Raw genomic sequence first — 26,135 nt, forward strand, 5'->3', positions numbered from 1 at the left:
TGATAGTGATATCCGGTTGATTCAACAATTAACAGGGGCAGATAACGCAACAACAGATGCAGATAACAAAAACAGTCAGCAGATACACCATCAAAATGGCTAACGATTTGTTGGTGAACTTTTTTTTTTTGAAAAGGAGGATAACCCTGGGCCTCTGCATTAGAATGATGCATGCAGCCATATTATTAGATAAAGTGCAGAATAAAGTCTGAGGTTCAAATCTGGCTCACAAACGGAGCTTAACAAAAAAGGAAAATAAAAGATACCACAGCTGGTGAAGATAGCAACAGGCTACGATGCCTATACACCTAGTCTATTATTAGCTCGTCATCCAAATCGGTTGAAGATAACCTGTGCAACCGTCTCCGTCTCCCAACGGTTGCTCCTTTTGCTACCATCTCCCAACGATTTGTTGGTGAACTGCACGGGGAAAATTGTAAATGACGACATACATACACGAATCTAACGCCTGCCGGTGCACAATCTCTTACTGGGTCGATCCTGTGGCTCAACACCCTGCATATGAACATGGAAGCGCCACAGATAAAGATATTTAGATACTATTCAAGGGGTGTAGCAGATGACCATCCAAAGAGAGAAAGAAAGGGTCCACAAAGATGCATTAATGGTATAAGTCATCATACCTGGCCTGCTGATGATGCTGCCTCGTTGCTAACATTGTAGGTGATACTTTCTAATCCTTGGAGCATACTAATAATCTTCGCCATTGGAGGCCTCTTGGAGCGATCAGGATTCACACAGACCAGACCTACCTCAAGGCATCTCTTAATTTGTTCGCAATCTGTCTCTGTGATGGCTTCCCCCGTTGATTTGTGCGACATATTTCTCCATTTTCCAAGAGTCTGTAGATGTAGAATCAAAACATACATCTAGAATGTTAGTGTACAAAAGATAAAACGCAACACCGTGTATGTAAAACAAAGACCTCGTTTTGAAAAGTGAGAAATGTTTTCCTTACAATCTCCATAAATTCATCCGAAGGTGTTCTAGTATCTGGATAGTTCCCGTCTCCTATTACTATCTCCATGATTATTACGCCCAAACTGAATATGTCTGACTTTGGTGTGATTGTACCTTCATGTAAAAATTCTGGTGCCATGTAGCCACTGAATCACACCATGAATACAATTTTTGAATGTTAAAGTGATTGTAATGAAAGCACATATTTACTAAAAGGTATGGTATTAAGAACTTGCACTAACTTACAATGTTCCGTCACGAGATGAAGTGCGAACAGTTTTTTGTTTAACAAGCAGTCTTGATAGACCAAAGTCGGTGATTTTCGGCACCATATCATCGTTGAGCAATATGTTCGCAGGCTTCAAGTCAAGGTGAATAATAGGCTTGTCTGTTTGCTCATGGAGGTAACGTAAACCATAGCAAACCCCCTCAATTATTTTGTAGCGTGTGCTCCAATCAAGCCCAGAAGATTCATCTGCATTTTTAACCATAAGAAGAGCATCCTAACACTATGATTGTTGTTCTCTAGATATACAAGTGAAAGAACAACAAATTTTCACTATAAGTTTTTACTGATACCAAGACCATGTGTGAATAAAAGACATTTTTTAAATGATCAAAGTTTCTCAAACTTCATATTGAATGCGGTACCTGATATATACTTATCAAGGCTTCCCTTGGATAGATACTCCAAGCAAAGTAACCTTTCCGGCGTTTCTACAAAAACATGTTTCTCTTTGTACTCTAAACATTCATTTCGTGTTTCATAGCAGTAGCCTATGAATCACACTATATTGGGGTGCTTAAGCATCATAAGATGATAAACCTCGTTCTCAAATTGCTTCTGGCCAAGCATGAATGACGACGCTATCTTCTTCACAGCAATAATCTCCCCATTTTGTAGCACACCCTCCAGTTACACATATTTGAATTTGAAAGGCAGACAAGGTTTCAAACAAAAGAAATACATGCAAATTTATACTGTGACCTTACCTTATATACCACACCGAAACCACCGTGGCCTAGTATTCGCTCATCGGAGAAGTTATTTGTGATTTCTTTCAAATATTGCAATGATACATCTCGCGGTCTTGAACTCTCTGTTGGAAATATGAGCAATTTACCAAATGATTTTATTAACAGAAATATTAGATAAAGCATGACTAATATAGCCGCGATAAAGCGAGTCATGCAATCTGAGGAGAGAAAGTAAATAGCATCTGAAAATATGAACTTGAACTGAACACATGTAGGACAGACACTAGATCATGTTGCATATATGGAGTAGAACCTAACACATGTAGGACAGACACTAGATCATGTTGCATATATGGAGTAGAACCTAACACATGTAGGGCAAGTACTAGTACGAGAAACTGTGGCAGGACATCTGACAGAAAGAAGAAGAACACATACGGGACAGTAGCAGCAGAAGCACTGGACTTGGGGTCGACATCCTCTCCAGCCATGTCGTTGCTGAGGTAGTCGACGTCGGGGAAGAAGTCATCGTTGGGGGAGTAGTCGTCGGAGTCCGTGATGAAGAAGCCAGTAGTCGCGCAGAGCGCTCCCCAAAAACCTTATCACCCTTCTCCCGTACAGGACTCAAAGTGATGCGGTTTCGGAGGCCTACTGTCCCGACTCGCGGTGCACGCCGCAAGCCGGGATGAGGAAGACTGCAGTAGCTCAGAGAATGGAACCGGTGGTGAGAGGAAGGAGAAGTTCTGGTGCATCTCTCTGGGAGGAGCGACCTCTCTTTTATAGGCGCACGAGAAGGAGGCGAGAGGGCAGCGACGGGAGGCGAAGCGAACAGCCAGCAGCCAAAGGGCTGCACCGTTCGCATTCGAACTCCACTTTTGCAAAAATCTTTTCAGCTTCCGTGTGATATCGGCTCGGCTCATTCCCGCAACCCGCGGCGCGGCGCGGCGCGGCGCGTCGTGACGAGGCGGGCGGCGGAGGAGGAGCGCGCGTGGATATCCCTTTTGTTCTCATGCTCGTACAAGTGGGGAAAGAACCTCCCTTATAAGGAGGTCCAACTCCCACTAAACTAGCAATGTGGGACTAAACTTTAGTAGTATACCTTGCCTTGCACAAATGGGCTAAGTGGGCCTCTAGGATTTATTAGGAATTTCTGAAATAGTTATTGGGCTGCCCAAAATAGACTAAATTCCAGCAATCCCCCACCAGATCCCAGAGGCACACAGAAATTTGCCTTTGGTTCCAAAACACTGTTTTATATACCAGTACTGCAGTGGAGACTGTTAAGTTGAACTTCCACCTAGAACTCTATGCTACACTAGTAAGCAACTTGAACAGTGGACTGTGCCTTGAACTGCAAGTTTTCTACGAATCTAGCTTCACATAAAGTCTTGACCGATATGTGGCTACCGTGGGTCTTGTTGGAAATATGCTCTAGAGGCAATAACAAATTAGTTATTATTATATTTCCTTGTTCATGATAATCGTTTATTACCCATGCTATAATTGTATTGATAGGAAACTCAGATACATGTGTGGATACATAGACAACACCATGTCCCTAGTAAGCCTCTAGTTGACTAGCTCGTTGATCAATAGATGGTTACGGTTTCCTGACCATGGACATTGAATGTCGTTGATAACGGGATCACATCATTAGGAGAATGATGTGATGGACAAGACCCAATCCTAAGCCTAGCACAAAGATCGTGTAGTTCGTATGCTAACGCTTTTCTAATGTCAAGTATCATTTCCTTAGACCATGAGATTGTGCAACTCCCGGATACCGTAGGAATGCTTTGGGTGTACCAAACGTCACAACGTAACTGGGTGGCTATAAAGGTACACTACGGGTATCTTCGAAAGTATCTGTTGGGTTGGCACGAATTGAGACTGGGATTTGTCACTCCGTGTGACGGAGAGGTATCTCTGGGCCCACTCGGTAGGACATCATCATATGCGCAATGTGACCAAGGAGTTGATCACGGGATGATGTGTTACGGAACGAGTAAAGAGACTTGCCGGTAACGAGATTGAACAAGGTATCGAGATACCGACGATCGAATCTCGGGCAAGTGCAATACCGCTAGACAAAGGGAATTGAATACGGGATTGATTGAATCCTCGACATCGTGGTTCATCCGATGAGATCATCGTGGAACATGTGGGAGCCAACATGGGTATCCGGATCCCGCTGTTGGTTATTGGCCGGAGAGGTGTCTCGGTCATGTCTACGTGTCTCCCGAACCCGTAGGGTCTACACACTTAAGGTTCGGTGATGCTAGGGTTATAGGGAAACAATGTACGTGGTTACCGAATTTTGTTCGGAGTCCCAGATGAGATCCCGGACGTCACGACGAGTTCTGAAATGGTCCGGAGGTAAAGATTTATATATGGAAAGTTGTTGTTCGGGTTCCGGGAAAAGTTCGGTTTTTTCGGTATTGTACCAGGAAGCTTCCAGAAGGTTCCGGAGGATTCCGGAGGGGTCCGGAGGTCCGGAAAATGTTCCACCACGTCCAATACAGTAGCATGGGCTGTAAGGGGGCGCCCTAGCCTTAATGGGCCAAGGGCACCAGCCCCCCAAGGCCCATGCGCATGGGAGAGGGGAAACCCTAAGGGGGAGGGGCCCCACTTGACTTGGGAGGCACTCCTCCCCCCTTGGCCGCCCCCTAGATGGGATCTAGGGCTGGCTGCCACCCCTAGGGGTGGAAACCTAGGTGGGGGCGCAGCCCCTCCCTTTCCCCTATATATAGTGGGGGTTTTGGGGCTGCCAGAGACACGAGAACATCTCCTTCTTGGCGCAGCCCTACCTCTCTCCCTCCTCGTCTCTCGCGGTGCTTGGCGAAGCCCTGCAGGATTGCCACGCTCCTCCACCACCACCACGCCGTCGTGCTGCTGCTGGACGGAGTCTTCCCCAACCTCTCCTTCTCCCCTTGCTGGATCAAGGTGTGGGAGACGTCACCGGGCTGCATGTGTGTTGAACGCGGAGGTGCCATCCGTTCGGCACTAGGATCATTGGTGATTTGGATCATGACGAGTACGACTCCATCAACCCCGTTCACTTGAACGCTTTCGCTTAGCGATCTACAAGGGTATGTAGATGCACTCTCCTTCCCCTCGTTGCTAGATTACTCCATAGATAGATCTTGGTGATGCGTAGAAAATTTTGAATTTCTGCTACGTTCCCCAACAGTGGTATCAGAGCTAGGTCTATACGTAGTTTCTATGCACGAGTAGAACACAAAGTAGTTGTGGGCGTCGATTTTGTCAATTTACTTGTCGTTACTAGTCTTATCTTGATTAGGCGGCATTGTGGGATGAAGCGGCCCGGACCAACCTTACACGTACGCTTACGTGAGACCGGTTCCACCGACAGACATGCACTAGTTGCATAAGGTGGCTGGCGGGTGTCTGTCTCTCCCACTTTAGTCGGATCGGATTCGATGAACAGGGTCCTTATGAAGGGTAAATAGAAATTGGCAATTCACGTTGTGGTTTTGGCGTAGGTAAGAAACGTTCTTGCTAGCAACCTATAGCAGCCACATAAAAACTTGCAACAACAATTAGAGGACGTCTAACTTGTTTTTGCAGCAAGTGTTTTGTGATGTGATATGGCCAAAAGATGTGATGTATGATATATGTGATGTATGAGATGATCATGTTCTTGTAATAGGAATCATGACTTGCATGTCGATGAATATGACAACCGGCAGGAGCCATAGGAGTTGTCTTAATTTATTTATGACCTGCGTGTCAACATAAACGTCATGTAATTACTTTACTTTATTGCTAACCGTTAGCTGTAGTAGTAGAAGTAATAGTTGGCAAGACAACTTCATGAAGACACGATGATGGAGATCATGATGATGGAGATCATGGTGTCATGCCGGTGACGATGATGATCATGGAGCCCCGAAGATGGAGATCAAAAGGAGCAAAGTGATGATGGCCATATCATGTCACTATTTGATTGCATGTGATGTTTATCATGTTTTTACATCTTATTTGCTTAGAACGACAGTAGCTTAAATAAGATGATCCCTCACTAAAATTTCAAGAAAAGTGCTCTCCCTAACTGTGCACCGTTGCGAAGGTTCGTCGTTTCGAAGCACCACATGATGATCGGGTGTGATAGTTTCTTACGTTCGAATACAACGGGTGTTGACGAGCCTAGCATGTACAGACATGGCCTCGGAACACATGCGAAACACTTAGGTTAAATTGACGAGCCTAGCATGTACAGACATGGCCTCGGAACACAGAGGACCGAAAGGTCGAACATGTGTCGTATAGAAGATGCGATCAACATGAGATGTTCACCGATGATGACTAGTCCGTCTCACGAGATGATCGGACACGGCCTAGTTGATTCGGATCATGTATCACTTAGATGACTAGAGGGATGTCTATCTGAGTGGGAGTTCATGAAATAATCAGATGAACTCAATTATCATGAACATAGTCAAAAGGACTTTGCAAATTATGTTGCAGCTTACGCTTTAGTTCTACTGTTTTAGATACGTTCCTAGAGAAAAATTTAGTTGAAAGTTGATAGTAGCAATTATGCGGACTGGGTCCGTATACTGAGGATTGTCCTCATTGCTGTGTAGAAGGATTATGTCCTTAATGCACCGCTCACTGAGCTGAACCTCAAACGTCGGTTATGGATGTTGCGAACATCTGACATACACGTTTTGATGACTACATAATAGTTCAATGCGTAATGCTAAATGGTTTAGAATTGAGGCACCAAAGACGTTATTGAAACATCGCAGAACATATGAGATGTTCCAAGGACTGAAATTGGGATTTCAGGTTAGTGCCCACGTCAAGAGGTATGAGACCTTTGACAAGTTTCTTAAGCCTGCAAACTAAGGAGAAAAGCTCAATCGTTGAGCATGTGCTCAGATTGTATGAGTACAACAATCGCTTGAATCGAGTGGGAGTTGATCTTCCAGATGAGATAGTGATGGTTCCCCAAAGTCACTGCCACCAAGCTACTAGAGCTTCGTGATGAACTATAACATATCAGGGATAGATATGATCCTTGAGCTATTCGCGACACCACGAAAGTAGAAATCAAAAGAGAGCATCAATTGTTGATGGTTAGTAAAACCACTAGTTTCAAGAAGGGCAAGAAAGGGATACTTCATGAAACGACAAATCAGTTGCCGTTCTAGTGAAGAAACCCAAAGTTGAACCCAAGCCCGAGACTAAGTGCTTCTGTAATAAGGGGAACGGTCACTGAAGCGGAACCACCCTAGATATTTGGTAGATGAGAAGGCTGACAAGGTTGACAGAAGTATGTATTGGACATACATTATATGAAATGTGTACTTTACTAGTACTCCTAGTAGCAGCAGGGTATTAGATACCGGTTCGGTTGCTAAGTGTTAGTAACTCGAAATAAAAGGCTACAGAATAAACGGAGACTAGCCAAAGGTGAGACGACGATACGTGTTGGAAGAGTTTCCAAGGTTGATGTGATCAAACATCGCACGCTCCGTCTACCATCGGGGTTGGTGTTAAACCTAAATAATTGTTATTTGGTGTTTGCGTTGAGCATGGACATGATTAGATTATGTTCATCGCAATGCGGTTATTCATTTAAGGAGAATAATGGTTACTTTGTTTATTTGAATAATACCTTCAATGGTCTTACACCTAAAATGAATAGTTTATTGAATCCCGATCGTAGTGATACACATGTTCATGCCAAAAGATATAAGTACCACATACTTGTGGCACTGCAATTTTAGTCACAATGGTATAAAACGCATGAAGAAGCTCCATGTTGATGAATCTTTGGACTCGCTTGATTTTGAATCACTTGAGACATGCAAATCATACCACATGAGCAAGATGACTGAAAGGCCTCGTTTTTCAGTAAGATGGAACAAGAAAGCAACTTGTTGGAAGTAATACATCTTGATGTGTGCAGTCCAATGAGTGCTGAGGCATGTAGTGGATATCGTTATATTCTTACTTCACAGATGATTTGAGTAGATGCTAAGTATATTTACTTGATGAATCACGAGTCTGAATTATTGAAAGGTTCAAGTAATTTCAGGGTGAAGTTGAAGATCGTCGTGACAAGAGGATAAAATATCTATGATATGATCATAGAGATGAACATTTGAATTACGAGTTTGGCACAGAATTAAGACATTGTGGAAATTGTTTCACAACTAATACAACCTGGAACACCATAGTGTGATGGTGTGTCCGAACATCATAACTGCACCCTATTGGATATGATGCATACCATGATGTCTCTTATCGAATTACCACGATAGTTTATGGGTTAGGCATTAGAGACAACCACATTCAGTTTAAATAGGGCACCACGTAATTCCGATGAGATGACACCGTATGAACTATGGTTTAGAGAAACCTAACTTGTCATTTCTTAAAAGTTTGGGGCTGCGACGCTTATGTGAAAAAGTTTCAGGCTGATAAGCTCGAACCCAAAGCAGATAAATGCATCTTCATAGGACACCCAAAACAGTTGGGTATACCTCCTGTCTCAGATCCGAAAGCAATAGGGATTGTTTCTCGAATCGGGTCCTTTCTCGAGGAAAAGTTTCTCTTGAAAGAATTGAGTGGGAGGAAGATAGAACTTGATAAGGTTGTTGAACCTTTACTTTAACCAGAGAGTAGCGCAGCACAGGAAAAATGTTTCTGTGGCACCTGCCTCAGTTGAAGAGAAAGCTAATGATGATGATCATGGAGCTTCAGATCGAGTTACTATCGAACCTCATAGGTTGACAAGGGTGTGTACAACTTCTAAGTAGTAACCCTGTCTTAAAGGTCACGTTGTTGGACAACGATGAACCTATGAGCTATGGAGAAGCGATGGTGGGCCCAGATTCCGAAAATTGGCTCGAGGCCATAAAATCCGAGAGAGGATCCATGTATGAAAACAAATTGTAGACTTTGGAAGAACTACTTGATGGTCGTAAGGCTGTTAGGTACATGTGGATTTTAAGAAGAAGACGGACGTGGACGGTAATGTTATCATCTATGAAGCTCGACTTGTGGCGAAGAGTTTTTCACAAGTTCAAGTAGTTGACTACGATGAGATTTTCTCACCCGTAGCGATGCTTAAGTCCGTCGGAATCATGTTAGCACAAGCTGCATTTATGAAATATGGCAGATGGATGTCAAAAAAAGTTTCCTTACCAGTTTTCGTAAGGAAAGGTTGTATGTGATACAATCAGAAAGTTTTTGTCGATCCTAAGGATGCTAAAAGGTATGCTAGCTCTAGTGATCCTTCCATGGACTAGAGCTAGCATCTCGGAGTCGGAATATACACTTCGATAGAGTAATCAAAGTTTATGGGTTTATACAAAGTTTGTTAGAAACTTGTATTTACAATAAGTGAGTGGGAGCACTATGACATTTCTGATAAGTATATGTGGATGACATATTGTTGATCCAAAATGATGTAGAATTTTTGGAAAGCATATAGGGTTATTTGAAATGTGTTTTTCAATGGAAAACCTGGATTAAGCTACTTGAACATTGAGCATCAAGATCTATAAGGATAGATAAAAAATGCTTAATGGTAGTCTCAAATGAGCACATACCTTGACATGATCTTGAAGGTGTTCAAGATGGATCAACCAAAGAAGGAGTTCTTGCCTGAGTTGTAAGGTATGAAGTTAAGACTTAAAGCTCGACCACGGCAGAAGAAAGAGGAAGGACGAAGGTCGTACCCTATGCTTTTGTCATAGGCTCTATACGGTATGCCATGCTAAGTACCGCACCTGATATGTGCCTTGCAACATGTCTGGCAAGAGGGTACAAAGGTGATCTAGGAGTAGATCACCAGATAGCGGCCAAAATTATCCTTAGAGGAATAAGGATATGTTTCTCGGTTATGGAGGTGATAAAGCGTTCGACGTAAAGAGTTACATCGATGCAAGCTTAACACCTATCCGGATAGCTCTGAGTAGAGATACCGGATACGTATAATGGAGCAACAATTTGGAATAGCTCCAAGTAGAACAGTTATTTGAAATGGCTCCAAATATAGCGTAGAGATTTTCGAAGTACATACAGATCTGAATGTTGCAGACCCGTTGACTAAAACCTCTCTCACAAGCAACATGATCAAACCCAGAACTCATTGAGTGTTAAGCACATAGTGATGTGAACTAGACTATTGACTCTAGTAAACTCTTTGGATGTTGGTCACATGGCGATGTGACCTGTGAGTGTTAATCACATGGCGATGTGAACTAGATTATTGACTCTAGTGCAAGTGGGAGACTGTTGGAAATATGCTCTAGAGGCAATAAAAAATTAGTTATTATTATATTTCCTTGTTCATGATAATCGTTTATTATCCATGCTATAATTGTATTGATAGGAAACTCAGATACATGTGTGGATACATAGACAACACCATGTCCCTAGTAAGCCTCTAGTTGACTAGCTCGTTGATCAATAGATGGTTACGGTTTCCTGACCATGGACATTGGATGTCGTTGATAACGGGATCACATCATTAGGAGAATGATGTGATGGACAAGACCCAATCCTAAGCCTAGCACAAAGATCGTGTAGTTCGTATGCTAAAGCTTTTCTAATGTCAAGTATCATTTCCTTAGACCATGAGAATGTGCAACTCCCGGATACCGTAGGAATGCTTTGGGTGTACCAAACGTCACAACGTAACTGGGTGGCTATAAAGGTACACTACGGGTATCTTCGAAAGTGTCTGTTGGGTTGGCACGAATTGAGACTGGGATTTGTCAGTCCGTGTGACGGAGAGGTATCTCTGGGCCCACTCGGTAGGACATCATCATATGCGCAATGTGACCAAGGAGTTGATCACGGGATGATGTGTTACGGAACGAGTAAAGAGACTTGCCGGTAACGAGATTGAACAAGGTATCGAGATACCGACGATCAAATCTCGGGCAAGTGCAATACCGCTAGACAAAGGGAATTGAATACGGGATTGATTGAATCCTCGACATCGTGGTTCATCCGATGAGATCATCGTGGAACATGTGGGAGCCAACATGGGTATCCGGATCCCGCTGTTGGTTATTGGCCGGAGAGGTGTCTCGGTCATGTCTACGTGTCTCCCGAACCCGTAGGGTCTACACACTTAAGGTTCGGTGACGCTAGGGTTATAGGGAAACAATGTACATGGTTACCGAATACTGTTCGGAGTCCCGGATGAGATCCCGAACGTCACGAGGAGTTCCGGAATGGTGCGGAGGTAAAGATTTATATATGGAAAGTTGTTGTTCGGGTTCCGGGAAAAGTTCGGTTTTTTCGGTATTGTACCAGGAAGCTTCCAGAAGGTTCCGGAGAATTCTGGAGGGGTCCGAAGGTCCGGAAAATGTTCCACCACGTCCAATACAGTAGCATGGGCTGTAAGGGGGCGCCCTAGCCTTAATGGGCCAAGGGCACCAGCCCCCCCAAGGCCCATGCGCATGGGAGAGGGGAAACCCTAAGGGGGAGGCCCTCCACTTGACTTGGGAGGCACTCCTCCCCCCCCTTGGCCGCCCCCTAGATGGGATCTAGGGCTGGCCGCCACCCCTAGGGGTGGAAACCTAGGTGGGGACCCAGCCCCTCCCTTTCCCCTATATATAGTGGGGGTTTTGGGGCTGCCAGAGACACGAGAACATCTCCTTCTTGGCGCAGCCCTACCTCTCTCCCTCCTCTCTCTCGCGGTGCTTGGCGAAGCCCTGTAGGATTGCCACGCTCCTCCACCACCACCACGCCGTCGTGCTGCTGCTGGACGGAGTCTTCCCCAACCTCTCCTTCTCCCCTTGCTGGATCAAGGCGTGGGAGACGTCGCCGGGCTGCATGTGTGTTGAACGCAGAGGTGCCGTCCGTTCGGCACTAGGATCATCGGTGATTTGGATCACGATGAGTACGACTCCATCAACCCCGTTCACTTGAACGCTTCTGCTTAGCGATCTACAAGGGTATGTAGATGCACTCTCCTTCCCCTCGTTGCTAGATTACTCCATAGATAGATCTTGGTGATGCGTAGAAAATTTTGAATTTCTGCTACGTTCCCCAACAGGTCTTCCCCACGGGTGGAGCTTATGCGTCATACTCCGTGACCTTTCATGAGTTTACTAGAGAGAACCCTACTCTCATAGATTGCGACGTTTGACAATCAGACTCATATAGGTGTGTTCTTCAAAAAGATGTTCTGCAGGATAACATCTCTGCTTAAATAAGCCACTTAGAACACATTAAGATATACATCAACCTGCCATGCAGATTAGGAGAGTATTGCATCTTCATGGAGTGGTATTTGTGAATAGTAAGGATACTCTCCTCTCAGTTGACCAACAACTTGTCTTCCACATCTAATTCATGGGATCTCCGATCACAAAGAATAGGTTACCACTATGAACAACTCATATTGTGGGTCTCATACCCATCTCCCTCGATGCATTATCTATCACATTACGTGATAGACCCTTAGTAAAAGGATCTGCCAGATTTTTAGATGTTTGGATATAATCCAAGGCAATAACTTCGGAGTTTTTCATTTTCCTGACAGACTTTAACCTTCTCTGAACGTGTCTTGATGACTTCATGTTATCCTTTGAGCTGCTCACTTTCGTGATCATAGTTTGATTGTCGCAGTTCATAAGGACACCCGGTACAGGTTTCTCAACAACCGGCAAGTCATTCAAGAGCCGGCAAAGCCAATCTGCTTCAACCGTAGCTGTATCTAGTGCTGTGAGTTCTGCTTCCATTGTTGACCTCGTTAAGATGGTCTGCTTGCAAAACTTCCAAGAAACAGCGCCACCTCCATGAGTGAATATATAACCGCTCGTGGCCTTTATCTCATCAGCATCTGAGATCCAGTTTGAGTCACTATACCCTTCAAGCACCTTTGGGTGCCCGGTGTAGTGAATTCCATAATTTGCAGTGCCTTTCAAATAACGCAAAACTCTCTCTAGAGCTTTCCAATGCACATCTCCTGGTTTTGAGACAAACCGACTCAGTTTGCTAACAGCATAAGAGATATCAGGTCTTGTAGCACTTGCTAAGTACATAAGTGAGCCAATAATCTGAGAATATTTCAATTGATCTCTAGCAATTCTTCGATTCTTTCGAAGTAACACACTCGCATCATATGGTGCTGGAGAGGGCTTGCAGTCACTATAGCCAAAGCGACTCAAGATCTTTTCCACATAGTGAGATTGAAGCAATGTAATCCCACCATTATCGTCTCTCAACAACTTGATATTCAGAATGACATCAGCCACTCCTAAATCCTTCATCTCAAAACAACGAGATAGGAAATCCTTGACCTCCTTTATAACATTTAGATTTGTTCCGAAAATTAGTATGTCATCAACATACAAGCAAAGGATAACTCCCTCGCCCCCACCATGGCGATAGTACACACATTTGTCAGCTTCGTTTACAACAAAGCCTGCAGCTATTAAAGTTCTTTGAAACTTCTCATGCCACTGTTTGGGTGCTTGCTTGAGTCCATACAAAGACTTCAGCAACTTGCACACTTTTCCTTCCTGACCATCTAGTACAAACCCATATGGTTGTTCCATATAAATTTCCTCGTCCAACTCTCCATTTAGGAAAGCAGTCTTAACATCCATTTGATGGACGAGAAGACCATGCGAGGCAGCTAGTGAAAGTAGAACTCGAATAGTGGTCAGTCGAGCCACAGGTGAGTGAGTATCAAAGAAGTATTCACCTTCTTTTTGGGTATAACCCTTAGCCACGAGCCGAGCCTTGTATTTTTCAATAGTACCATCAGGCCTAAGCTTCTTCTTGAATACCCATTTGCATCCTATAGGTTTGCACCCATAAGGACGATCAGTTATCTCCCAGGTTTCATTCGCCAAGATGGAATCCATCTCGCTACAAACCGCTTCCTTCCAGTAGTCAGCATCTTCAGATGCATAGGCCTCTGCAATAGAACTGGGAGTGTCATCTATGAGATACACAAGAAAATCATCACCAAAGGACTTTGCAGTCCTCTGTCTCTTGCTCCTAGTAGGAACTTCATTGTTCTCCTCCACAGTACTTTCAAAGTGTTCCATCAAAATGGTAGGTTCGGTAATTGTAACTGGTTCCTAATTCGATGAACTAGGCATCTCCTGATTAGATGAGGTAGTCATATCCTTCATGGGAAATATATCTTCAAAGAAAGTCGCATCATTCGACTCCATGATCGTACCGACATGTATGTCAGGTACCTCAGATTTTACAACCAAGAATCTATAGCCAATGCTACGAAAAGCATATCCCAGGAAAACACAATCCACAGTCTTTGGTCCAAGCTTCCGCTTCTTTGGAATTGGAACATTGACTTTCGCCAAACAACCCCATGTTCGTAGATAAGAGAGTTTTAACCTTTTCTTCTCCCATTCCTCGAATGGAGTTATCTCTTTGTTCTTTGTGGGAACTCGGTTTAGGACATGACATGCAGTCAATATTGCTTCCCCCCACCATGCCTTGGAGAGACCCGAAGTGTCTAACATGGCGTTAACCAAATCTGTTAGAGTATGGTTCTTTCTTTCGGCCACCCCATTTGACTAAGGTGAATAGGGAGGCGTCCTCTCATGGATTATACCATGTTCCGCACAAAAAGCATCAAATTCATTGGAAAAATACTCTCCACCACGGTCGAACCTAAGCCTCTTGATTTTTCGATCAAGTTGGTTTTCCACTTCAGCTTTATAGATCTTGAAAAAGTTCAAAGCCTCATCCTTAGATTTCAGAAGATACACACGACAGTATCTAGTGGAGTCATCAATTAACGTCATGAAATATTTCTTTCCACCTTTTGTCAACACACCATTCATTTCACATAGATCTGAATGTATGAGCTCTAGTGGTGCAAGATTTCTCATTTTTGCAGTCGTGTGAGACTTACGAGGTTCCTTAGCTTGCACACACACTTGACACTTAGATCCCTTGACAGTGGTGAAACTAGGGATTAAGTTCAACTTCGCTAGTCGCGACATACAACCAAAGTTAACATGACAAAGACGTGAATGCCACACATTGGATTCACTATTGTTGCAAATATGATTAACAAATTTATTGCAAACGTCTGATAAGGATAAACGAAACAGACCTCCTGACTCATAGCCTTTACCAACAAAGGTTCCATACTTGGATATTATAAATTTATTCGACTCAAAGACAAGCTTGTAGCCATCTCTACACAGAAGAGATCCGCTATCAAGATTTTTATTGACGGAGGGGACATAATGCACGTTCTTCAGCCGCACGATCTTCCCCGAAGTAAACTTCAGATCGATCGTGCCAACACCACGAACAGAAGCACTTGAACCATTGCCCATCAGCACAGTTGAAGTCCCTGCGGTCTGATAAGACGAAAACATGGAAATATCACCGCATACATGCACATTAGCACCCGTGTCAACCAACCAATCAGGAGAATGACATACTGAAAGAATAGTGGGAAATATACCATACCCAACATCCTTCATGTCAGTGTCTCCAATGACAACATTAGCGGTCTTGCCGCCTTTCCCAGGATGACGCTTGTCATAGCAATTAGGGAAACTAGGAGCCCAATGATCAGGATCCCCACACACATGACAAGCACCTTTCATCTTGTCATTCTTCTTCTTGAAGTTCGTGTGTTGCACAGTCTTGTTCTTCCCATCAAACTTTGCATTACCATCAAACTTGTGCTTGTTCTTGAACTTGTGGGACTGAAAGTTCTTCTGTACCAGATTGGCACTAGATCCTGCCTCAATACCTCGAGCACGTGTGTCCTTTGCTCTGGCCTTTTCTTCCACATCAAGAGTGCCAATGAGATCCGGGACGGAAAACTCCTGCCTCTTATGCTTCAGCAAGGTAGCAAAGTTCCTCCATGAAGGAGGAAGCTTAGTGATGATACCTCCACAACAAACTTGTCCGGTAGTATACAACTGAAGTGCTCAAGTTCTCTAGAAAATGACTGTATCTCATGAGCTTGCTCAACCACGGAGCGCTCTTCAGTCATCCTGTAATCATAGAATTGCTCCATGATGTACAACTCAGTGCCAGCATCCGAGACCCCAAACTTGGCCTCAAGTGCATCCCACATATCTTTTCCATTATCAATTGACGCATAAGCATCAACTATGTTCTCACCAAGAACACTCAAGAGAGCAGCCTTAAACAGAGTATCCATTTTCTGAAAAGCTTGTGCCTGTTGAGCATCAAGCTCTCCTTCAGGTTTGCCGAGAGTGACGTCATAGCAACTCATGGTTTGAAACCATAAGACTGCTCTCACGCGCCACCTCTTATAGTGGATACCCTCAAACATAGGAGGTCTCATGAAAGCAGCAAAACCACTCGGGGTAAATTGCCTATAATAAGGTTTTTGGATTGTTGGAAATATGAGCAATTTACCAAATGATTTTATTAATAGAAATATTAGATAAAGCATGACTAATATAGCCGCGATAAAGCGAGTCATGCAATCTGACAGAGAGAAAGTAAATAGCATCTGAAAATATGAACTTGAACTGAACACATGTAGGACAGACACTAGATCATGTTGCATATATGGAGTAGAACCTAACACATGTAGGACAGACACTAGATCATGTTGTATATTTCGAGTAGAACGTAACACATGTAGGGCAAGTACTAGTACGAGAAACTGTGGCAGGACATCTGACAGAAAGAAGAAGAACACATACGGGACAGTAGCAGCAGAAGCACTGGACTTGGGGTCGGCATCCTCTCCAGCCATGTCATTGCTGAGGTAGTCGACGTCGGGGAAGAAGTCGTCGTCCGGGAAGTACTCGTCGGAGTCCGTGATGAAGAAGCCAGTAGTCGCGCAGAGCACTCCCCAAAAAACTTATCACCCTTCTCCCGTACAGGACTCAAAGTGATGCGGTTTCGGAGGCCTTGAGGGAGTCCTGGATTAGGGGGTGTTCGGATAGTCGGACTATACCTTCGCCGGACTCCAGGACCATGAAGATACAAGATTGAAGACTTCGTCCCGTGTCCGGAAGGAACTTTCCTTGGCGTGGAAGGCAAGCTAGGCGATGCGGATGCTCAAGATCTCCTACCATTGTAACCGACTCTGTGTAACCCTAACCCTATCCGGTGTCTATATAAACCGGAGGGTTGTAGTCCGTAGGACAGAATCATCATCATACACAATCATACCATAGGCTAGCTTCTAGGGTTTAGCCTCCTTGATCTCGTTGTAGATCTACTCTTGTACTACCCATATCATCAATATTAATCAAGCAGGAGTAGGGTTTTACCTCCATCGAGAGGGCCCGAACCTGCGTAAACATCGTGTCCCTTGTCTCCTGTTACCATCCGACCTTGACGCACAGTTCGGGACCCCCTACCCGAGATCCGCCGGTTTTGACACCGACATTGGTGCTTTCATTGAGAGTTCCTCTGTGTCGTCACCTTTAGGCCCGATGGCTCCTTTGATCATCAACAACGATGAGGTCCAGGGTGAGACTTTTCTCCCCGGACAGATCTTCGTCTTCGGCGGCTTCGCTCTGCGGGCCAATTCTCTTGGTCATCTGGAGCAGATCGAAAGCTACGCCCCTGGCCATCAAGTCAGGTTTGGAAGCTTAAACTACACGGCGGATATCCGCGGAGACTTGATCTTCGACGGGTTCGAGCCACAGCCAAGCGCGCCGCACTATCTCGAGGGGCACGATCTAGCTCTGCCTCCGAACAGTGTCCTGGAGGCCGCACACGCACCGGTTCCGACCCTTGACTCGGAGCCTACTATGCTAATTGAGGATGAACGGTTGGACGTCACCTCGGGGGCTGCGATCTCAAAGGCGATCGAGCCGAACGCTAGCCCCGCACTCCGCATGACCCGTGACCCCGAGGGTCCGGACTCCGCCCCGAACTCCAAACCTCCCGCGCCCCTGCTAGTCGAAGCCGATTGGGCGCCGATAATGGAGTTCACCGCCGCGGACATCTTTCAGCACTCACCTTTTGGCGATATCCTGAATGCTCTCAAGTCTCTCTCTTTATCAGGAGAGCCCTGGCCGGATTACGGTCTGCAAGGATGGGATACGGACGATGAAGAAATTCAAAGCCCTCCCACCACCCACTTGGTAGCCACTGTCGATGATTTAACCGACATGCTTGACTTCGGCTCCGAAGACTTCGACGGTATGGACGACGAGGTAGGAGACGAACAGGAACCAGCACCTGTAGGGCGCTGGACGGCCACCTCGTCATATGACGTATATATGGTGGATACTCCAAAGGATGGAGATGGCGATGGAACAGCGGGGGATGACACCTCCAAGAAACAGCCAAAGCGCCGGCGTCAGCGGCGCTGCTCTAAATCCCGCCAAAGCAAAAACGGTGATTCCGGCACGGGAGATAATACTACCCCGGATAGCGCCGAAGAACACCCAACCCAGCAAGATTCAGCGCAGGAAGATGGAGAAGCCAGCCCTCATGAGAGAGCGGCAGAACGAGAGGTTGAGGACGATAACTATGTGCCTCCCTCCGAAGACGAGGCAAGCCTCGATGACGACGAATTCGTCGTACCATCAGACCCCGCCGAACAAGAGCGTTTCAGACGCAGGCTTTTAGCCACGGCGAATAGCCTAAAGAAAGAGCAGCAACAGCTTAGAGCTGATCAAGATTTGCTAGCTGACAGATGGACTGAAGTCCTTGCGGCCGAAGAGTACGAACTCGAGCGCCCCTCCAAGAATTATCCTAAGCGCAGGCCGCTACCCCGATCAGAGGAGGAAGCGCCTACATCACCAGCGCACGACATGGCAGACCGGCCACCTCGCGGCCGCGACAGAGAGGCCTGTCGAACCTCCACCCAAGCCATGCCCCGACGCCGCTCAACCAAGGCACGGGAAAATGCGCCAGACCTGTGAGATGTACTGGAGGATAAAGCAAGGCAAACAAGATCGATCTACGGATCGCGCAGGCGCCCGACGACACGTGACGATGATCTTCACTCCGGACACAATAAATCCAGCCGGGCCAAACACAACAGACATAGCTCTTCCGAGCTGCGTCGTGACATAGCCCAGTACAGGGGCACCACACACCCACTATGCTTCACAGATGAAGTAATGGATCATAAAATCCCAGAGGGTTTCAAACCCGTAAACATCGAATCATACGATGGCACGACAGATCCGGCGGTATGGATCGAGGATTATCTCCTTCACATCCACATGGCACGCGGCGATGATCCACACGCCATCAAATACCTCCCTCTCAAACTCAAAGGACCGGCCCGGCACTGGCTAAACAGCCTGCCAGCGGACTCAATCGGTTCTTTGGAGGACCTGGAAGCCGCATTCCTCGACAACTTCCAGGGCACTTATGTGCGACCACCGGACGCCGACGACCTAAGCCACATAATTCAGCAGCCAAAGGAATCGGCCAGGCAATTCTGGACACGGTTCCTAACAAAGAAAAATCAGATAGTCGACTGTCCGGACGCAGAGGCCCTAGCAGCCTTCAAGCATAACATACGCGATGAGTGGCTTGCCCGGCACCTGGGATAGGAAAAGCCGAAATCTATGGCAGCCCTCACGACACTCATGACCCGCTTTTGCGCGGGCGAAGATAGCTGGCTAGCTCGCAGCAACAACTTATCAAAGAACCCTGGTAATTCGGATACCAAGGACAAAAGTGGCAGGACACGTCGAAATAAGCAAAAGCGCTGCATTAGCAGCGACAGCAATGAAGATACGGCAGTAAACGCCGGATTCAGAGGCTATAAATCCGGTCAGCGGAAAAAGCCATTTAAAAAGAATACTCAGAGCCCATCCAGTTTGGACCGAATAGTCGACCGCTTGTGCCAGATCCATGGCACCCCCGAAAGGCCAGCCAATCACACCAACAGGGATTGTTGGGTGTTCAAGCAGGCAGGCAAGTTAAGAGCCGAAAACAAAGACAAGGGGCTGCATAGCGATGATGAGGAGGAGCCCAGGCCGCCGAACAACAATGGACAGAAGGGGTTTCCCCCACAAGTGCGGACGGTGAACATGATATACGCAACCCACATTTCCAAGAAGGAGTGGAAGCGTGCGCTACAGGACGTATATGCGATGGAGCCAGTCGCCCCAAAGTTGAACCCATGGTCCTCTTGCCCGATCACTTTTGATCGAAGGGACCACCCCACTAGCATCCGTCATGGCGGCTTTGCCGCATTGGTTCTCGACCCAATCATCAACGGATTTCATCTCACAAGAGTCCTCATGGACGGCGGCAGTAGCCTGAACCTGCTTTATCAGGATACAATGCGGAAAATGGGCATAGATCCATCAAGGATTAAGCCCACAAGGACGACCTTTAAAGGCGTTATACTAGGTGTAGAAGCCAACTGTACAGGCTCCGTCACACTTGATATGGTCTTCGGATCTCCAGATAACTTCCGAAGTGAAGAGTTAATCTTCGACATAGTCCCGTTCTGCAGTGGCTATCACGCCCTGCTCGGACAAACCGCATTTGCCAAATTCAATGCGGTGCCGCACTACGCATACCTCAAGCTCAAAATGCCAGGCCCTTGAGGAGTAATCACGGTCAACGGAAACACCGAACGCTCCCTCAGTACGGAGGAGCACACGGCGGCTCTCGCAGCGGAAGTACAAAGAAGCCTTTTTAGGCAACTCTCCAGTCCGGCCGTTAAAAAGCCAAACAATGCCAAGCGCGCCCGGAGTAACCTACAACAAGACCGCCTGGCACGTTCTGAGCAGGCGTAGCAATGCGGCCCCAACCCCAGCCATCGCGACATAGCGGAGCTAGTACCTCGCGTACATAATCACGCCCTTGAAATTCCATGGGCACACGGGAAGGGGCACAGTAACGACATGCTCACAATACGGCTTAAAACGTACTAGGAGCTGCCGGATTCTTTTTATTACTTTCAGGACTCCACAATTTGGACGACCTATTCGGCAATTCGGCTGCCGCACAAACGATGCAAGATCCAGGGAAGCAGACAAAGCTACGCCGCATTATGGAACTCTCAGGTGGTCTCTATTTCGAGTGGTATATCTGTTTCGAACACAATTCCGCGGCCTGCCCCTGGTCAGGACATGTTATATAGTCTAATATCTTTTTGCTTATTGCACTACTTGTATCGTTCGGCTTTGATAAATAGCCTCTTTATAAACAATGCATAGCTTTTTGCCTATTTTTTGCATTATTCTCTTTTAATATATATGTTTATTAAATAACATGATCGCACCCGTACACCATGGTACGACAAACACGCCAGGGGCTTCATTACCCTTTGATCTGGTGTGAGAAGTCCGTACACTTTCACAAGTGCGGCACCCCGAACTTATAGCACTATATGCATCGGCTCCGAATCATGATTTGGGTCAATAGTTGGGTTTGCCCGGCTCCTATGTTTTGGTGCCTTACGTTCCGCTATATGGGCTAAGGTAGCACTAGGAGAACCACTGCGATTGTGCCCTGGTTCAGCTGGGTTAAGCACCTCAGTGGAGAAAGCTAAAACTGACTGTCATGATAGGCGAGAGACCGGTCGCTGTTCGAGAGGTTTTTCGAGTCCCTAAAGACTTATGCCGCTTCGAGCGAGGAGCTGGCTCTGTCCGGCCAAAGGCGTGGATAGCGCCCCGAATTCGGTCTTCCGAACTAGGGGCTTCGCCGAAATTTAAAATTATAAAGTTCTATGGCTAAGTGAGAGTGTTTAAGCATTATAGTCCGATTGCCTGGTTCGTTGTGCTGAGTGCCTCCCTCGAAGGACCCAACCATGGGAAAAAGAGCGCTCAGGTTTATCCCAAACACCCCAGCACTAGCGGCATGGGGGCAGAAGCCGACGACTGGCCATCTCTCAATTTTTGATAAATGGCCGCACAGAAAATAATATTTTAAATTCCATAAGTATTGCTTAGCGCATATGAACAAGTTTTCAGCGCACAGGATAAACATGAGCGAGTTCATTCAAATATTACATCCTTAGTACATTCATCCACAATGAGGCGGGCACCAGCAAGAACATCCTTGTAGTAGTTCTCGGGCTTGCGATGCTCCTTCCCCTGCGGCGGCCCGTCCTTCACCAGCTTCTCTCCGTCAAGCCTACCCCAGTGCACCTTTGCACGGGCAAGGGCCCTCCGGGCACCTTCGATGCAGGCGGAACGCTTGATGACCTCAAGCCGTGGACATGCCTCCACTAATCGCCGCACCAGCCCGAAGTAACTCCCAGGCAGGGCCTCTCCGGGCCACAGCCGAACTAGGAAGCCCTTCATGGCTTGTTCGGCCGCCTTGTGGAGCTCGACCAGCTGTTTCAGCTGATTGCTCAAAGGCACAGGGTGTCCGGCCTCAGAATACTGAGACCAGAACACACTCTCCGTCGAGCTGCCCTCTTCAGCTCGGTAGAATGCGGCGGCGTCGGATACGCTGCGGGGAAGATCTGCGAACGCCCCTGGAGAACTCCGGATTCGGGTAAGTGACAAGTAGTTTACTTTTATATTCCTACTTTGCATTAAGAATGCCTTACCCGCTGCTATCTTTTGCATCTCCTCCAACTCTTGGAGGGCCTTTTGGGCTTCGGCCTTGGCACCCTTGGCGGTCTCAAGGGCCGACGCGAGCTCGGATGCTTGCGCCTTTGACTCAAGCTCCAAGCTCTCATGTTTTTTCATGAGAGCCTGCAGCTCTTGCTGCACCTCGCCAACCTGAGCCCCAAGTCTCTCTTGCTCGGTGCGCTCCTCAGCCGTTTTCTTTCCGGCCTCAGATAGCGCCTACTTGAGGGTCGCCACCTCAGTTGTGGCCCCTACAATAAGCAGTACGATCCTGTTATTCTTTGCAATCACGCCTCTCTATAGGAACCTTTTTTCTTTGTAGGGTATTTCTTACCTTCTTTCTCCTCGAGCTGCCGTTTGGCAAGGCCGAGCTCTTGCTCGGTCCGCCCGAGGTCCTTTTTTAGGACATCCACCTGTGCAGTAAGTGTGGCGGTGGATAGCAGCGAAGCCTGCATACGCATATTGACTCTTTATTGTTAGACTCCTGCGAAAATTAATAGATCCTCTATTCGGCTTTTCTTTCCGAACGCCGAACAGAGCATCAGGGGCTACTGTCTATGCGGTAATATTTTGACATATTTTTACTTACCTCGAAGCCTGTCAGAAGGCTAGCGCAAGCTTCAGTCAGTCCGCTCTTGGCGGACTGAACCCTTCGGATCACCGTACTCATAACAGTATGGTGTTCCTCGTCGATGGACGCGCCGTCAAGCACCTCCAGCAGATTGTCCGGCACCTCCGGTTGGACGGAGGCCGCCAGCTCAGAAGGCTTGCTCCTCTTGGAAGGAGTTCGCCTACCGTGGACCGGGACTGTTGAAGAGTCCGGCGCGGCGTCCGGCACAAAGCCGGACTCGGAGCCCTGGGGGGTCTTGTCCCCTTTATTCCTGGGGTCCGGGAGGTCGCCTTTCGGCTCCTCCAGGACCACCTCCTCCTGCCCCGGAGCTTGTTGTGACGCCACTTCGGCGTCATCTGCAGTGCAGGGGGAGACAGCGGGCGGAACTGAGTTCACGTCCGACGAATCCAGGGAGCCGCTCGACGAGTCGTTGAGTTCGGCCCGGGGCGGGCTGCATATTCACATTCGACATTAAGGAAAGCTGCGCAATAAAGGAACATCATGAGTTACTCTGGTATACGAATACTTACGATTTCGCCGGACGCTTGGCCCTGTCCGGCCACTCCTCTCCGCTCTCTTCGGCGTCATGGGAACAGTCCGGCGGAGGGGTCTTCCTTTTCCTAGACCCCTCGGCCTCCCTCGGTGGGGCGGCCTTCTTCTTCTTTTCTCCCACCACTGGGGGGGAGAGCTTTCTTCTTCCTCCTCCTTGTTTTCACGAGAGGAGGGCGCCTCGGACTCGTCAGACGACGAGTCCGACACCACCAAGTTACGGGCACTCTTTCGAGTCCCGGTGGTCTTCTTCTTCTTGAACTTCTTCTCCGGCACCACGTAAGGTGCCGGAGTCAGCAGCTTCACTAGGAGAGCCGGGGCTGGGTCTTCGGGCAGGGGAGCCGGACAGTTAATTGGTCCGGATATCGCCTGCCAAGCCTGTCAAAAGGTAAGGGAGTTTAGATCCCGCAGAGTTAATCTACGAAAAAGAGCTTAATAATCCTGTCAAAGGCATAGATAGCTTACCTCGCTAGCGTGACGCTGCGTGTTGTATCCCCGGTCCTCGGAAGCGGATGCGGGAGCCCCGACGCCTTTGATCAGCACCTTCCAGACATCTTCATATGACGTGTCGAAGAGCCTGTTAAGGGTTCGGTGCTGCGCCGGGTCGAACTCCCACAAATTGAAATCCCGTTGTTGGCACGGGAGGATCAGACGAACGAGCATGGCCTGGACTATATTGACCAGCCGGATTGGCTTGTCTACCAGGGACTGGATGCAGGACTTCAGTCCGGTCACCTCTTCCTCGTTGCCCCACGACAGGCCCGTCTCTTTCCAGGACATAAGCCGTGTGGGGGGTCCGGATCTGAACTCGGGGGCTGCGACCCATTCCGAATCGCGTGGCTCGGTGATGTAAAACCACCCGGCTTGCCACCCCTTTAGGGTCTCCACAAAGGAGCCCTCGAACCAGAGGACGTTGGCTATCTTGCCAGCCATAGCACCTCCGCACTCCGCTTGGCTGCCGCGCACCACCTTGGGCTTGACGTTGAAAGTCTTGAGCCAAAGGCCGAAATGGGGGCGGACGCGGAGGAAGGCCTCACACACGATGATAAACGCCGAGATGTTGAGGATGAAGTTCGGGGCCAGATCGTGGAAATCTAGGCCATAGTAGAACATGAGTCCCCGGACGAATGGGTGAAGTGGAAAACCCAGTCCGCGGAGGAAGTGGGGAAGGAAAACTAACCTCTCATGGGGCCTTGGGGTGGGGAGAAGCTGCCCCTCCTCAGGAAGCCGGTGCGGGATGTCCTTGGACAGGTATCCGGCTTTCCTTAGCTTTTTTACTTGAACCTCCGTAACGGAGGAGACCATCCACTTGCCTCCCGCTCCGGACATTGCTGGAGAAGGTTGAGGTGGGAAGAGCGGGCTTGGGCGCTGGAGCTTGAGTGCGCGAAAGATGGATTGGCAAAGGAGGAAGAAGGCGTAGGTGAAAAGGTGGATCCTTATCCCCTTATATGGGTGAATGCGGTTATGCGTCCCCGCCTACCAAATAAAACTCGCTTGCCTCCCAAGCGCCGTGGTAAATGGCGCGGCTGGGTTACCCACGTCCGTATTGATGAGAATCCCGTTAAAAGGGGCACGCGATCTCTGCTTTGACAAGACGTGCCAAGGAAACCGCCTCGCTAAACGCGCTGAGGTGGAAAAGTGAAAACAATTTGTATAAAGAGCTTGGCCGCAGTGTTATGACGCACTGTGGAATACGTCAGCAGATTTGATTTGCGTTAATGTTATTCTCTCTATGGCAATATGTGGAAACTTGTTTTGCAGAGCCGGACACTATTTTTGGCGTTTACAATCTTCTATGAAGGACTTGGAGGAGGAACCCGCCTTGCAATGCTGAAGACAATCTGCGCGCCGGACTCATCGTCATTGAAGCCTGGTTCAGGGGCTACTGAGGGAGTCCTGGATTAGGGGGTGTTCGGTTGCCGGACTATACCTTCGCCGGACTCCAGGACCATGAAGATACAAGATTGAAGACTTCGTCCCGTGTCCGGAAGGAACTTTCCTTGGCGTGGAAGGCAAGCTAGGCGATGCGGATGCTCAAGATCTCCTACCATTGTAACCGACTCTGTGTAACCCTAACCTATCCGGTGTCTATATAAACCGAAGGGTTGTAGTCCGTAGGACAGAATCATCATCATACACAATCATACCATAGGCTAGCTTTTAGGGTTTAGCCTCCTTGATCTCGTGGTAGATCTACTCTTGTACTACCCATATCATCAATATTAATCAAGCAGAAGTAGGGTTTTACCTCCATCGAGAGGGCCCGAACCTGGGTAAACATCATGTCCCTTGTTTCCTGTTACCATCCGACCTTGACGCACAGTTCGGGACCCCCTATCCAAGATCCGCCGGTTTTGACACCGACAGGCCTACTGTCCCGACTCGCACGAGAAGGAGGCGAGAGGGCAGCAACGGGAGGCGAAGCGAATGGCCAGCAGCCGAAGGGCTGCACCAGTGGTACCTTGGCAATATAGGTCCTCCAGTCGAGCTCCTGCAACCTGTACGACCAACCTACCAGCTGGCGCCAT

General features: G+C 47.5%; 1 pseudogene; it reads right to left on the reverse strand.

Annotated features, from left to right (window-relative positions):
• Nucleotides 1-462: 462 nt before the first annotated feature.
• On the reverse strand, nt 463-26,135 carry LOC119358431 (annotated as a pseudogene).

The sequence above is a fragment of the Triticum dicoccoides genome, chromosome 2A, assembly GCF_002162155.2.
Source record: "Triticum dicoccoides isolate Atlit2015 ecotype Zavitan chromosome 2A, WEW_v2.0, whole genome shotgun sequence".
Classification (NCBI taxonomy): domain Eukaryota; kingdom Viridiplantae; phylum Streptophyta; class Magnoliopsida; order Poales; family Poaceae; genus Triticum; species Triticum dicoccoides.